This window comes from Bubalus bubalis, chromosome 8 (genome assembly GCF_019923935.1).
Source record: "Bubalus bubalis isolate 160015118507 breed Murrah chromosome 8, NDDB_SH_1, whole genome shotgun sequence".
NCBI classification, from domain to species: Eukaryota; Metazoa; Chordata; class Mammalia; order Artiodactyla; family Bovidae; genus Bubalus; species Bubalus bubalis.
Window position 1 is genome coordinate 51529843 of NC_059164.1, and position 14772 is coordinate 51544614.

The following is a 14772-nucleotide window of genomic DNA, read 5'->3' on the forward strand; positions in this document are numbered from 1 at the left end:
CTTGGCTCTCCGCCAAGGGTTTGTTCTGCTCGCGGTTGGCCGGGATGTGCGCTGAGCCGGGTCTAGGCACATCCCCAAGGTTATGGCAGCAGAGGGCGGGGAGAGCCCGCAGGGAGTGAAGAGCAACGAGAAAGCGTTTCACTCGCGCTGGGCTCCTTGGGCAGATATTTTAAACCTGGGGCAACATTTTCTCAGCTATAAGCCACTGAGAGGCGTACTGGGGAGAGCTAATGTTTTCGCAGTGCATCATCCCAGCAGGGGTGGGGACGGGAGGAGGGAGACGAAGACCGTGTACGGAGATGCCCAGTATGGGCAACCGAGCTTCAGAAAGAATTCTGCCTTGTTTTAAGCCGTTTCTTCCTGTCGCCCAAGTTCCATCGCTGCCTAAGATACAACTATCTCCCAGTTTTACAGTGGAAGGGATGAAAAGTGACCCAGAATCTTTAGGTGTAATTCATACCTAAACACAAGGAAGGAATCTGTGTGGGTGCTTGTGTGGTGTGCTTTTGGTGACACTGGTTTACATCTAGTCTGTGTGAATGGAAACTTGGAAAAACAGGCCTGCAGAATTTAACGTTTACCAACTGCTTCTGAAACGTCTCCCAAATGCTTTGAAATAAGAAATAAAAATGTTTAACTTTTCTATAATTGTATTACTTTTATTTTCTGGAACAAAGGAAATCTGTGGCAACAGGTTATGCCATGTTTACAAAATACACAAAATATTTACAGTTGTACAAATATTTAATTGGAGTTTAAAGTTTTCCAGACATTTTTTAAAGTACTTGACTGTGAGTTAAAGGAGGCTTGTTTTTATTAAGTAATTGATTAGAATTTTTAAAAAAGTTTTTAGAAGTTAAAATATCTTATCAAGAAACTTCCTAAATTGGGAGCTTCTCTCTTTACCTTATTATAAATCAGCACAAGATGAATTGAGCAATAATCAGTCATTTTACTTTAGGACAAGTTCACTTATTATTGTTAGGAAATCGACTCTCCAAAAATGGAAAGGACATTTTACATTATGTTCCACATGCTATCAAAAGTCAGATTATGACTTGAAAAAGTTAGGACTATACCAGAAATGGCACAGGATACATGGCAGTCTAGAAAAGGGAATATGGGTACAAAAGGAGGAGCAGGAGAAATAGAGGATGGAACTCCTAGAGCTGATTATGGAGGTGGAAAGAAAACATAAACACATAAAGGGAATGACAAAGCACAGGCTTTTGTTATTGTTGATGGCAGAAAGGCAATAAAATTTTTTAAGAAAAGATAAATTTCAACTATAAGGGAGGAGAAGTGTCACAAATGTTGGCATGACTAATTATGCTGACTAGTCATCATTAGAATACTAAAGATTTTTCCCAAAGTTGGGTTTTTGATTTTACTTCTAAATGCTTTAAACAGATTACATGTTAACAAACAAGATATTCTAGCAGAGGTGGGGTGTGTCAGGATCAGTGTGTTGTGTAGTGCCTGTGTGTGTGTTTAGTCGCTCAGTTGTGTCCGACTCTTTGCAACCCCATAGGCTATAGCCTACCAGGCTCCTCTGTCCATGGGATCCTCCAGGCAAGAATATTGGAGTGGGTTGCTATGCCCTCCTCCAGGGGATCTTCCCAACCCAGGGATGGAAACTAGGTCTCTCACATCCATCTGAGCCACCAGGGAAGCTCAAGAATACTGGAGTAGGTGGCCTATCCCTTCTCCAAGGGAACTTCCTGACCCAGGAATCTAACAGAGGTCACCTGCATTGCAGGCGGATTCTTTACCAGCTGAGCTACCCAGGAAACCCAGTGTAGTGCCTAGTCTACCTCTAATAATTCTTGAAAGATTACCGTTCCTCTAACTCTTCCTGTTACCAAGTCTAAGTTCATTCTGCTCCCTGCACGGTAGGCCAATAAATCCAAGAAACTAGGGGTTAAGACAAGGAAGGGACTTTATTTAGGGAGCCGACTAACAGAGAAGATGGCAGGCTAGTGCCTCAAAATAACCATCTTGCTGGGGTCTGGATGCCAGGTTCTTTTATAGAGTCAAAGAGAAAGAAGTAAAGAGGAACTAAAATCAAAAGGCAGAAAAGAGAGGGAGAGGCAGTGGGGAAGTCAAGTTCACGGGTCTTCAGTCTTGCAAAACAACTCCAGGGAATGGCCAGCCTTTGGAAGGGGTGTGTTAATCTCTTCTATTCACAGGTGGGCAGGGTCAGATTATCTATGAATTTAACAAGGCACTTTAGTTTCAGGCAGAGGGGCAGGGTCCTTTGAAGGAAGCCTTTGTGTATGATTATAATAACAAAAGCAATGAAAAGCAAGTCAAACAGTTTCCAAAATGGAGTCAGAATTGGCTGCTTCTCTGCAGCAGGGTTAGAACTGGCTTCTTCTCTGAAACACTCCTTCGTAAATGTTGGCTGCAAAGCAGTTGAGTTTTGTTCTGTGGAAAAATGTGGACGCTGTTTCCCATCTATTGTTATCCAGTCTTCAGCTGGGATGAGTAATCTTGATTGTGAAAAAAAGTCAACAGGAACAGGGAGAGAGCATGTCCTGCATTCCAGCAAGGAATGGCCTTTGTGGGGAGGCCTGAGTAATGCTTACCTAGCACTTAAAGAAGGGAAAGCAGCCTCCCTGGGGATTCCACCCCAAAGTCAGCAGAGCACATAGAATCATAATGATCAGTGAAAAGTTGTCAAGGCCAAAATGAATTCCTAATGAGAGGAAAAACCACAAATTCTTCAATAACCTGCCCCAACAAGAAGCTGGCACCAAAGAGAAACAGATCATATTCTGGTTATAATAGCTGATTTAGATACTTGGCTGCATCCAACTTTATGAGATATAAAGAAAAGATGAAGTATGACATTGTTAGCAGAGTATAAGATTGAAATGAATAATCATGTTAAAAATATATTTTTTTTTTTCTTTGCTACCCACACAGATAACTTTAGGCTTAGAGGCAGGTTAATAACTTCTCTAAATCATTGACTAGGAAAAAAAAAAGGGTAAATAGACTCATTTGCCCCCTTTTTTTTTTTTAATAAGAAGCTGTCTTAAAGGTCAGCTCATGCATTCAATGTTACTGTATAGAGAGCTAAAGGATGTAGATCATCAAACCAGCCATCTTCAAAATGGAAAAACTGAAGTTTAAAGACAAGAAAATGATCTTATGGAGTTTTGTGGGGCAATGAAACATTTTAAAGTTGGTAAATAACTATGGTACTGTTAACAGTTTATGGGGTGTGGGATTCTTAAGTAGTGCAGTGAGGGCCTGCTAATGGCAAGACTGTGATGTTCATTGCCTTTTATGTTCTTTCACCTCCTTCTCTTGGCCTCCTAAACCCCTTAGCTCAGCTTCCTCTTCCCATCCTTACCTCCCTGGGTCCTCTTCATACTCTCAGCTGGCTTCATCTGATTCCTACTCCTAAGGTTTGACCACTTATAGTGATATGAAGGTTTGAAAATGCAGTCATCTTTCAAAGATTTCTTAACACACAGAAAGCTGAGACTGCCCAAATGTGCCTTTGTTGATGAGTTCAAAAAGAATATCTTGGATTATAGTAAGGATTATCACTAGGTGTGATATAAAAACAATTTAATAACCAGTATGCAGAGCCACCAAGGAGTCATTCCAGGGCTGGTCCCAGCTCTGGTGCTGTGCCTTAGCATCCTGCTGGCTAGCTGCTGGCTCACTAGGAGTTGGGGCCCTTGGGAGAAGGACAAGACGGGAGGGAGTACATTTTAGAGCAGTGACTATATATATACAAGTACATAAATGCCAGTGTTTTTACAGCCTGTATTTCCGCTGAGTATTCACCCCGTTTTCACCACCACCACCTCTCATACCGTTCCCTATTCACCCTTATACACCAGAGCCCACTGAGGCCTTCTTCCCTTACCTGCTATAACTTCTTCTACACCTTTCATTTTATACATGGAAAAAAATCGCTTTCTAGAGAAGTCTTTGCCTCATTACCCAATCCCTTCCTGTTCCTGTGCTGGTTTGAAGGCCTCACTGGAATCTTCCTGTTTGAGTCTTTTCATTTTGACTCTCTTAAATGATTTTTTTCTATTTATTTTCTTAAAAAAAAAAAAAAAAAAGACAACTATTTCTACATCTTAAAAATCTGATCAAGATGGCTAAGAAAATATTCTTTTTATACTGTTTCTTTAAATTAGCTTTCCTTTCTTTATTTGTAAAATGAAAAATATAATTGGCATCTACCCAAGAGGGGTGTCGTGAACATTCAATGAGGTGATGCACTTAAAAGCACTGGGGATACTACCTAAATCATAGCAGATGCCAGGGTTCAGGAGGCAAATTTCAGTACATAGATTCAGGATTGGAATAAATATATTTTCTTTTGCAAAATTTGTTTTGTAAAATAGTTCAACCATCTTAGATATACCAAATAGTATAATGAATACCTACCATCAGCTTGATGAAATAATTTTGTTTTGTCTGGTGTGATTCAGATTTTTAAAAGTAGAAAACATAGATTATTGAAGTCCTTTGTGAGATAAAACTTTTTCTTTTTTAAATAACTGAACTTAATTTCTTTTACAAATCCCCATTCCTTCAGGTGGTAGAAACTTCATCTCAATCAGTTCCTAGTTCCTTCCAGTTTGTTAAGATTGTATTGCATATAAATTCCAGGGGCTTATTGCCAAGGACTGTCAGGGAGGGTCTGTGGAGGAGAGTCTCTTGCTTAGTTTTACATCTTGGATCTGCTGATGGTACATCGTTTTGTCTGTCCTCAGTCACTGGTTTGTTGGGGATGCTGCTATAATGTCCTTCATGCTCGTTCAATATGACCCTTAGGGCTAAAGACACTTTTTGATACTTCTTTCCTTTTCTTGGGGCTCTGTGCAAGTCTGAGAAATCTGAGTGGGCAGGCCTGATGCAGCATCATGGAGCCTCATATGGTGAATGTGGTGTGGAGAACAGAATAAATGCCCTGCCACTGTGCAGGGGAGCCACTTGGAAGGAACTACTCAGAGGGTCCGACTCAAGCAGGTGGCACAAGTACCTCTGCTTCTAAACCCTCCCTCATCTGGGTCAATGCTAGAGATGCACATGTGTCAAAAATTACTTTGCTTGTTTTCCTAACTTATTCTCCCTTGACCAGGAAGTCTTGCTCATATATCACTCAACAGTTCTTTTTCATGCCCTAAATTCCCCCAAGACCAAGGCTTTTGGAATCAAGAGAAACCTTCTCTCTTCATCTCCGCTTTTCTGTTGTATTAATCTTTCCCTAGGTATGGTGGGAAGTGGAGTAGGGGAAGGCTCCGTGGGCATCCAGAAAAGAACAAATATATCAAAAGTGTCATCATTCACTAGCTTTCCTCCTTCCCTTGGGATTTAGATGTGGGTAGTCAGGAGGTATAAATCCCTAGTTATAAGATAAGAGTAATAGAGATCTGATGTACAATGTGATAAATATAATTTACATTGCTATATGTTATATATGAAAATTGTTGAAAGAGTAAATCCTAAGAGCTCTCATCAGAAAGAAAAAATTTTCACCCCCCCATTTCTTTAATTTTGTATCTATATTAAATGATCAATGTTTACTCAACTTTGGGATGGGCTTCCCTTGTGGCTCAGCTGGTAAAGACTATACCTGAAATTCGGGAGACCTGGGCTCATTCCCTGGGTTGGGAAGATCCCCTGGAGAAGAGAAAGGCTACCCACTCCAGTATTCTGGCGTGGATAATTCCATAGACTGTATAGTCCATGGGGTCGCAAAGAGTCCAGCACAACTGAGTGACTTTTACTTTCAAACTTTGGGATAATCATTTCACTATCTATATAAGTCAAATCATTATGCTGCTGCTGCTAAGTCGCTTCAGTCGTGTCTGACTCTGTGCGACCCCATAGACGGCAGCCAGGCTCCCCTATCCCTGGGATTCTCCAGGCAAGAACACTGGAGTGGGTTGCCGTTTCCTTTTCCAATGCATGAAAGTGAAAAGGGAAAGTGAAGTCGCTCAGTCGTGTCCGACTCCTAGCGACCCCATGGACTGCAGCCTACCAGGCTCCTCGGTCCATGGGATTTGCCAGGCAAGAGTACTGGAGTGGGGTGCTGTATATCAATTATATCTTAATAAAACTGGAAGAAAAAATAATCCTGGTGAGATATTGTTAGTAGCATCTAAGATCTATTTAGATCTGTCTAATCAAAGCTATGGTTTTTCCAGTAATCATGTATGGATGTAAGAGTTGGACTATAAAGAAAGCTGAGCACTGAAGAGTTGATGCTTTTGAACTGTGGTGTTAGAGAAGACTCTTGAGAGTCCCTTGGACTGCAAGGAGATCCAACCAGTCCATCCTAAAGGAGATCAGTCCTGAATATTCATTGGAAGGACTGATGCTGAAGTTGAAACTCCAATAGTTTGGCCACCTGATGGGAAGAACTAACTGACTCATTTGAAAAGACCCTGATGCTGGGAAAGATTGAAGGCAGGAGGAGAAGGGGATGACAGAGGATGAGATAGTTGGATGGCATCACCGACTCGATAGACATGAGAATGAGCAAGCTCCGAGAGTTGGGTGATGAACAGGGAAGCCTGGCGTGCTGCAGTCCATGGGGTTGCAAAGATTTGGACACGACTGAGTGACTGAATTGAACTGAGAATCTATCTGGTCTTTTTGAATTATAGCAAACCCTTAAATTCCAAATATATAATTTATATAAAAGCTCAGTGGAAGAAAAACCATTTATTTTCACAAATCTATGGATTGGTTTGGCTGGGTCCCAGCTGGTCTCGGTTGGGGTGGCTGCAGCATCTCTGCTTCCCACTGCAAGTCTGTTCTGGCTCGGCTCTGTATGCCTCTCAGCCTCCTGGGACCAGCAAGTTAGTCAGGGCAGCTTCTTCTCAGGCTCTGAGAAGTAACAGAGGCACAAGAGTCAGATAAAATATGCCAGACTTCGAGAAGTCTACACTTGGAGATGACATGCTGACACTTCTGTTCTGTTGGCCATGGCAAGTCACCCAAAGTCAAGGGACTGGCAAATAAATCCCAAGATGAGGCCAAGGCAAGGGTGTGAATGCAGCAAGCTGTGAGGAGGCCAAATCTACATCAACTGTGTGTGGTCATTAGAGACTGGATTTTGGCTTTCAGTTTTTCAAGTCTTAATCGAATTTCTGAGATATACCCTCTCAATTCAATTCAGTTCAGTCACTCTGTCGTGTCTGACTCCTTGTGACCCCATGAGCTGCAGCACACCCGGCTTCCCTGTCCATCACCAACTCCTGGAGCTTGCTCAAACTCATGTCCATTGAGTCTGTGATGCCATCCAACCATCTCATCCTCTGTCGTTCCCTTCTTGTCCTGCCTTCAATCTTTCCCAGCATCAGGGTCGTTTTCAATGAGTCAGTTCTTCACATCAGGTGGCCAAAGTATTGGAGTTTCAGCTTCAACATCAGTCCTTCCAATGAATATTCAAGACTGATTTCCTTTAGGATGGTCTGGTTGGATCTCCTTGCAGTCCAGGGGACTCTTAAGAGTCTCCTCTAACACCATAGTTCAAAAGCATCAATTCTATATACCCTTTGCTTCTTTTATTTCATTCTCAGAAAGCTTTATGTATTATTTTAAAATTCTATTAAACCATTTGTAACAACAATAACAAAATCTCTTCATCTTAAATGAAGATTTTCTATGTGAAGATTCTTAAATATTGTTGACTGAAAAATATAGTCACAACCTGGAAGTAGAGTTATATTATTTGGTGGGAATGTTTAGAACTCCAAGCCCAGGAGACAGCATTTCAGTAGCTCTGAGAAAACTGCTCCAAGGAGGCAGGAGGCGCAGTCAGGTTATATACAAGTTTGCAGCAGAGGGAGCAGGCGGTCTGAACATCAAAAAGATCGGGTATCAAGTTAAGGAATTTAGCTTATGTATATGGGTAGATGAAAGGCTCTGGGCTCATTGAATTCATTCCTTTCATATACACCTCAGCTATCTGGGGCCAATCCTTGTTCACCTTGCTTCTTGCATTCCCTCAGCATCTCAGCAGTCACCATGGGGGGTTACAGCATCCCTGGATTGAAGTTTTGGGAGCCCTCACTCACATTTGGAAGCCAGAAATTACTGATGGCTCTGACATTTCTTGTTTATTAATATGGCCGGAGATATTTTCATTTCACAATATGATGCTTGACAGAGGGCCTCAGATTGAGGGGCCCAGCAGGTCACAAGGCACATTCTCTTGCCTTAAAGCAGAATATGATTTTCAAGGCAGCTAAGAGTCTACCTTACCTTCAAAAAATTAGACCATCTTATTGTCATCGTCATCATTATTCCTCCGGCCTTAGAACTCAATATGATGATACATGATTTTTCTTTGAAAAAGCAGCAAAATTTTGTTTCTAAGAGTAGGTATTCAAAATTTAAAGATTTGTTTTTCTTTTATCAGTCAATTTTTCCTTGAATTTTTTCCCATAAATTACATTAAAAGCAAAATCATAATACAATCTGATTTGTCAGCATATAGGTAAATTTAAATATTGAGAAAATACTGTCTGGAGAGTATGTAATTTCCTTGGTTCTATCTTGCTGCAACAAAGATTTGAAACAGTAGACCAGTGTTACAGCTCGGTTACGGCTCAGAGTTTTATTCAGCAAACAAGTTCAGTTCAGTTCAGTTGCTCAGTCATGTCCCACTCTTTGCGACCCCATGGACTGCAGCACGCCAGGCCTCCCTGTCCATCACCAATTCCTGGAATTTACTCAAACTCATGTCCATTGAGTTGGTGATGCCATCCAACTATCTCATCCTCTGTCATCCCCTTCTCCTCCTGCCTTCAATCTTTCCCAGCATCAGGGTTTTTTCAAATGAGTCAGTTAGTTCTTCCCATCAGGTGGCCAAACTATTGGAGTTTCAACTTCAGCATCAGTCCTTCCAATGAATATTCAGGACTGATCTCCTTTAGGATGGACTGGTTGGATCTCCTTGCAGTCCAAGGGACTCTCAAGAGTCTTCTCTAACACCACAGTTCAAAAGCATCAATTCTTCAGCACTCAGCTTTCTTTATAGTCCAACTCTTACATCCATACATGACTACTGGAAAAACCATAGCCTTGGATAGTACAACCAGGAGGTGTGAGGGCCAGCCGACCCCAAAGGAGAGGCCTCAATCTGTCTTGGCTTCTTCTTTTTATACGTTTTGTTTCCTCTCTGCTGAGCCTGCCCTATGCAAATTGGGCCAGCCAGGAAGGGCGCGTGTTTGTTTCACCTAAGGTTCTCACTCTAGTCCTCAGATTTTCTTTTGTTCCATTTTCCCAGGCTTTTACCTTTCTTTGTCGTTTAGCCACCACCATTTTGGACTCCTTTTCCCAATTCTAACTACCTAGCAATGCTAAATGTAAGCAAACACAAATCACATTGAGTTCTCTTTTTTTTAATGCTTCAAGTCCATTTAAAATGCCAGGTTCAGCTCATCATTTCATCGTGATGCCATATAAGAAATCAAACTAACTGCTGTGAAATTGAGGGATCTACCTACCTTGACTAATAATTGGATTATAATAGCCCTACTAAAATCATCCTTCTAGCTTTCATTAAAGAGAGGAAAATCTTAGTACAGACACTCACATAATTAAGGAGTAATATAGTTAGAAAGTGTGAGAAGAAATGTAAAAAATACTTGGCTCATTTTTTTTCATCTAGGTAGATTTATATCAATATAAAATTAATGATAATTGCAATCCTAGCTAATCCAAGATTGGGATTGTTTAATAACAGGCTTAAGCATAGCAATTTTTCAGAAAAATTTGGGTCAAGGTGTGAGCCAGATAACTATATTATATATAGTTGAGAAAAGTGGAATATTTAGATATGTGGACAATGACTACATTTCCTCCTATTCAAGTGAAACAAAATTCTGATCACTCTTTAGGAAGATGGAAACTCATAAATCTTATTCAATGTGTGACCAATTTTCAGAAAACCTAATAAGCCAACAAAATGTGTTATAGTATGATTTAATATAATGTCATATGTACCTGAGATATTTGGCATTTCATAGTATACTAGTATACTTATACTACATATATATTTATGCTAATATCAGTTCAGTTCAGTCGCTCAGTTGTGTCCGACTCTGCAACCCCATGAATTGCAGCACACCAGGCCTCCCTTTCCATCACCAACTCCCGGAGTTCACTCAGACTCACGTCCATCGAGTCAGTGATGCCATCCAGCCATCTCATCCTCTGTTGTCCCCTTCTCCTCCTGCCCCCAATCCCTCCCAGCATCAGAGTCTTTTCCAATGAGTCAACTCTTCGCATGAGGTGGAGTTTCAGCTTCAGCATCATTCCTTCCAAAGAACACTTATACTATATGCTGCTACTGCTAAGTCACTTCAGTCATGTCCGACTCTGTGTGACCCCATAGACGGTAGCCCATCAGGCTTCCCCGTCCCTAGGATTCTCCAGGCAAGAACACTGGAGTGGGTTGCCATTTCCTTCTCCAATTCATGAAAGTGAAAAGTGAAAGTGAAGTCACTCAGTCGTGTCCGACTCCTAGCAACCCCATGGACTGCAGCCCACCAGGCCCCTCCATCCATGGGATTTTCCAGGCAAGAGTACTGGAGTGGGGTGCCATCGCCTTCTCCGTGTTATACTATATATGGTATACTTAAACAGCATATGAGAATATTTTATTTTAACAAATAATTTTTTATTTAGATTATAATGAAATGATAAAGAATAAAAATGATAGTAGTGCCTAAATATTACCATGAATTTATAAGGAGATATACACAGTAGAACTTCTGTTTTTTTCTTAAGTTAATGTAAATATTTGGGAGGAGTCCTTTACAAAAGCCCTTTGTTTTGTAACCAATCCATCTGGCTTAGTCAGAGCTCCATTATTTAACAAAGGAAACTGTCTTTCCTTTTGGCCCTTTCCCTAGTAAATAAACTATTTACCAGGAGTTGCTTTTACCTGGGGGAAATTTATGTCTACAGCCACTCCCTGTGAGGCAATGATGCTTAATCATAAAATATTTCACTCTTAAAAAGTACATATCAGTTCATATTGACCATTTTTTAAGTGGTCTGGTCTTCATAGAGAACTTCCTTTTACTTACATATTGAGGTTTTTTTCTTTTTCTTTTTCTTTTTTTTTAAACCAATTCCAGAGAAAATCTGGGACTGTAACATCAGCTTTTGTACATACTGGAGGATAGGTTTAATTCTGCACTGCTGACTTTTCTGTCAATTAATTTACCTTACTTCAGAAGGAATGTGAATGTGTTTTAAAGCTGGTATTGTTACCAAGTGCGAGCTCACTCTGCTTGCCACAGGACAGGCCAATGAATCCGAGAGATGAGGTGTTGAGGCAAGGAAGAGACTAACTGGGGAGCTGGCAGACCAAGAAGATGGCAGGCTAGCTCCTCAAAATAACCATCTTGTAGGAGTCTGGATGCCAGCTTCTTTTGTAGAGTTAGAGGAAAATCAACGAGGAACTAAAGTCAAAAGGTAGACTAGAGGGGGAGAGGCAGTGGGGAAGTAAAGTGCAAGGGTCTTCAGTCTTGCAAAACATCTCCAAAGGAATGGTCAGCCTTTGGAAAGGGTGTGTTAACCTCTTCTATTTGCAGGTGGGTAGGGACAAATTATTAGTGCCAGAAGGCACTGACGACCCACTCCAGTACTCTTGCCTGGAAAATCCCATGGATGGAGGAGCCTGGTAGGCTGCAGTCCGGGGAGTCGCTAAGAGTCAGACACGACTGAGCGACTTCACTTTCACTTTTCACTTTCATGCATTGGAGAAGGAAATGGCAACCCACTCCAGTGTTCTTGCCTGGAGAATCCCAGGGACAGGTAGTCTGGTGGGCTGCCGTCTATGGGGTCGCACAGAGTTGGACACGACTGATGCGACTTAGCAGCAGCCGGGACAAATTATTTATCTGAGCTGAACAAAGGCAGTTTAGCTTACAGTCAAGCAGAAGGGCAGGGTCTTCTGAGGCAAGCTATTAAGTATGATTATAATCACGTCCCTTGTGACTCAGCAGGTAAAGAATCCCCTGCAATGTGGGAGATCTGGGTTTGGTCCCTGGGTTGGGAAGATCCCCTGAAGAAGGGAAAGGCTACCCACTCCAGTATTCTGGCCTGGAGAATATTTTTTCCAGGGCTTCCCTGATAGCTCAGTTGGTAAAGAATCCCCCTGCAATGCAGAAGACACCAGTTCGATTCCTGGGTTGGGAAGATCCGCTAGAGAAGGGATAGGTTACCCACTGCAATATTCTTGGGCTTTCCTTGTGGCTCAGCTGGTAAAGAATCTGCCTGCAATGCGGGAGACCTGGGTTCAATCCCTGGGTTGGGAAGATCCTCTGGAGAAGGGAAGGGCTACCCACTCCAGTATTCTGGCCTGGAGAATTCCAAAGGGGTCACAAAGAGTCGGACATGACTGAGCGACTTTCGTAATAACAAAAGCAATGAAAAACAAATCAAACATTTTCCAACATGGAGTCAGAATTGGCTTCCTCCCTGAAATAATATGGGGGGTTATAGGTATGGGACAGACTGTAGAATCTTTTCAGAGGGCCAAGTAATCTCTCTTTCAATTTATTCTTTCCTCTGACTGAGAGCCACTTTATTTTCACCTCTGTCCATGTCTCACTCAAGTTAGTGACTAGGATCTTGCTACTCAAAAGGACCTGCAGCATCCAGGTACAAATCTGAATCTCAGGTCCAATTTCCAGATTTACTGAGACAGAATCTGCTTTTTAACAAGATATCCAGGTTATTCATGTGCACATTAAACTTTGAAAAGCAGTGATCTAGGGGAAACTTGAAAATGCTTATTTTCTCCGTGTGTTTTAAAAGGCAGAATTTGGGCAGTGAGACGCACGTTGGTGAGTACGTGGGTGTGTATGAGATTAGGCCAGTGAAGCTGGTGGCCTTGGCATGTGATATCAGGCTGGCTCTGTTGCTTGGTGGCTCTGTCTGTCAGCGAGTGCCATATTGTTGGACTTGGCCAGTCACGTGCTACTCTGTTCCGATTTCTGTTCCAGCTGCTTACGTGTGTGAAGGTGCTCAAGCAGGTGGGATATGAGCCTCTAACTCCAGCAATGGGACAAATATTTTGGGGCAGCAAGTGTGTCAGCTTCCTGGTCTGTTTTGTTATGCTCAGCACATTGTGAACATCTATGGGAAGCATAGGTTGTTCACAGGCTTAACTCCAAGACGGTTCAGAAATCCTTGGAACTGTGGTCCATGATAAAGTTTTACAGAATTACCAGAAGTGTAACAGGGTTGAGGAGTCTGGAAACTTAGAGAAAGAAGTTTCATCTTCCTTTGACAGAGTTATCAAGGAGACCGCTTCAAGGAGTGCATTGTGCTATTGCTCTCATCACACATCCCTTTCACATGATCACTCTGAGTTCTATGGTACAATTCATTGGGAGAGAATCCAAGTACTATGGATTTTGTGACTCCATAGTAATTGTCTACCAGGAAGAGGGCATCCTAGGATTTTTTGCAGATCTTATTCCTCACCTCCTAGGTGACATCGTTTCTTTGTGGCTCTGTAACTCACTGGTCTACCTCATCAGTGTCCATGTGTTGGCCCGTGGAGTTTCCACTATGAATGAAATGAAGAGTTGGTTCCTAGTTGTCACATGATTTTTTGCCAGTATATTTACATATTCCTTTATGCTTGTCTCTAGTCTTATGACTGTCAACAGCTGTGGACTTGCTCATGGATGCCCTCCTTATCCCCTAATATATACTTCTTATTTATATGGCTGGTACATGCTACAAAAAAGGGGATAAAGTAGCCAAGAAATAACGTGTCTTTTCCAGAAGTTCCCCTTTGGGAAGACTTATTGTTGTGATCCAAGAATGTTAATTTGAAGATGTAGGGCAAGGACAGTGACATTTCTATAGTCCCAGATGCACAGAAATACGGGAGAGAGTGTTGATTTCTATAAAGTGTGGCATATTCTTTTAATAATCAATCTTGAGAAAATGAATAAAAATGGCAGACATTATGTCAACAAATAAACAAAAAAGCCAAAATAAAAAGTCCTCTCCTGAGTAAGAACCACAAATGAAGAAAAACCTTCAAAAATATGTACATAGAAGAGCCTATACATCATAATGGAAAGAGCAATAGAAAGGCATCCTGGATGACTTAACAGGGAATCCCAACTCTGAAAAGGAAGTGACATACTGTTAGAGAAATATTTGTAAGCAAATTGAAGGAAACATCATTTAAGGGGAACCCGACAGGCTACATTTGCCAAGTTGCTTGCAGGGAACTGGCAGTTCTTTCCATTTCTATAAACTGAAGGCTTCTTGGAATGTGAAATCAAGAATTATAAACTGGGCAGCAGCCAAGATGAGGTTTTTTGTTGTTGTTGGTTTTTTTTTTCCCCCTGCTTGTTTGTTTATGGTTTTTGCTACAAAAAGAGTTGAACTGTTTTAAGTTCTCCCATTTTGTGCTAAGTCGCTTAGTCGTGTCTGACTCTTTGCGACCCTATGGACTGTAGCCCACCAGGCTCCCCTGTCCACGGGATTTTCCAGGCAGAATATTGGAGTGGGTTGCCATGCCCTCCTCCTGGGGGTCTTCCCAATCCAGGGATCAAACCCGTGTCTCTTATCAAACCTTGCATTGGCAGATGGGTTCTTTACCGCTAGCATCACCTGGGAAGCCAAAGTTCTCCCATTAGCCAGACCCAAAACATATTGATTGTGACAAGAGGTGAGGCAGACCAATCTTTAACTGTACAAGAAGACAGAGCAGTTTCTTAGGGAAGGCTTCAAGGTAGCCCA

At 41.7% G+C, this 14772-nt stretch overlaps 1 pseudogene; it reads left to right on the plus strand.

The window, feature by feature from the left end:
• The first annotated feature begins 82 nt into the window (after positions 1–82).
• Positions 83–13851, plus strand: LOC102394837 (annotated as a pseudogene).
• The last annotated feature ends 921 nt before the right edge of the window (positions 13852–14772 follow it).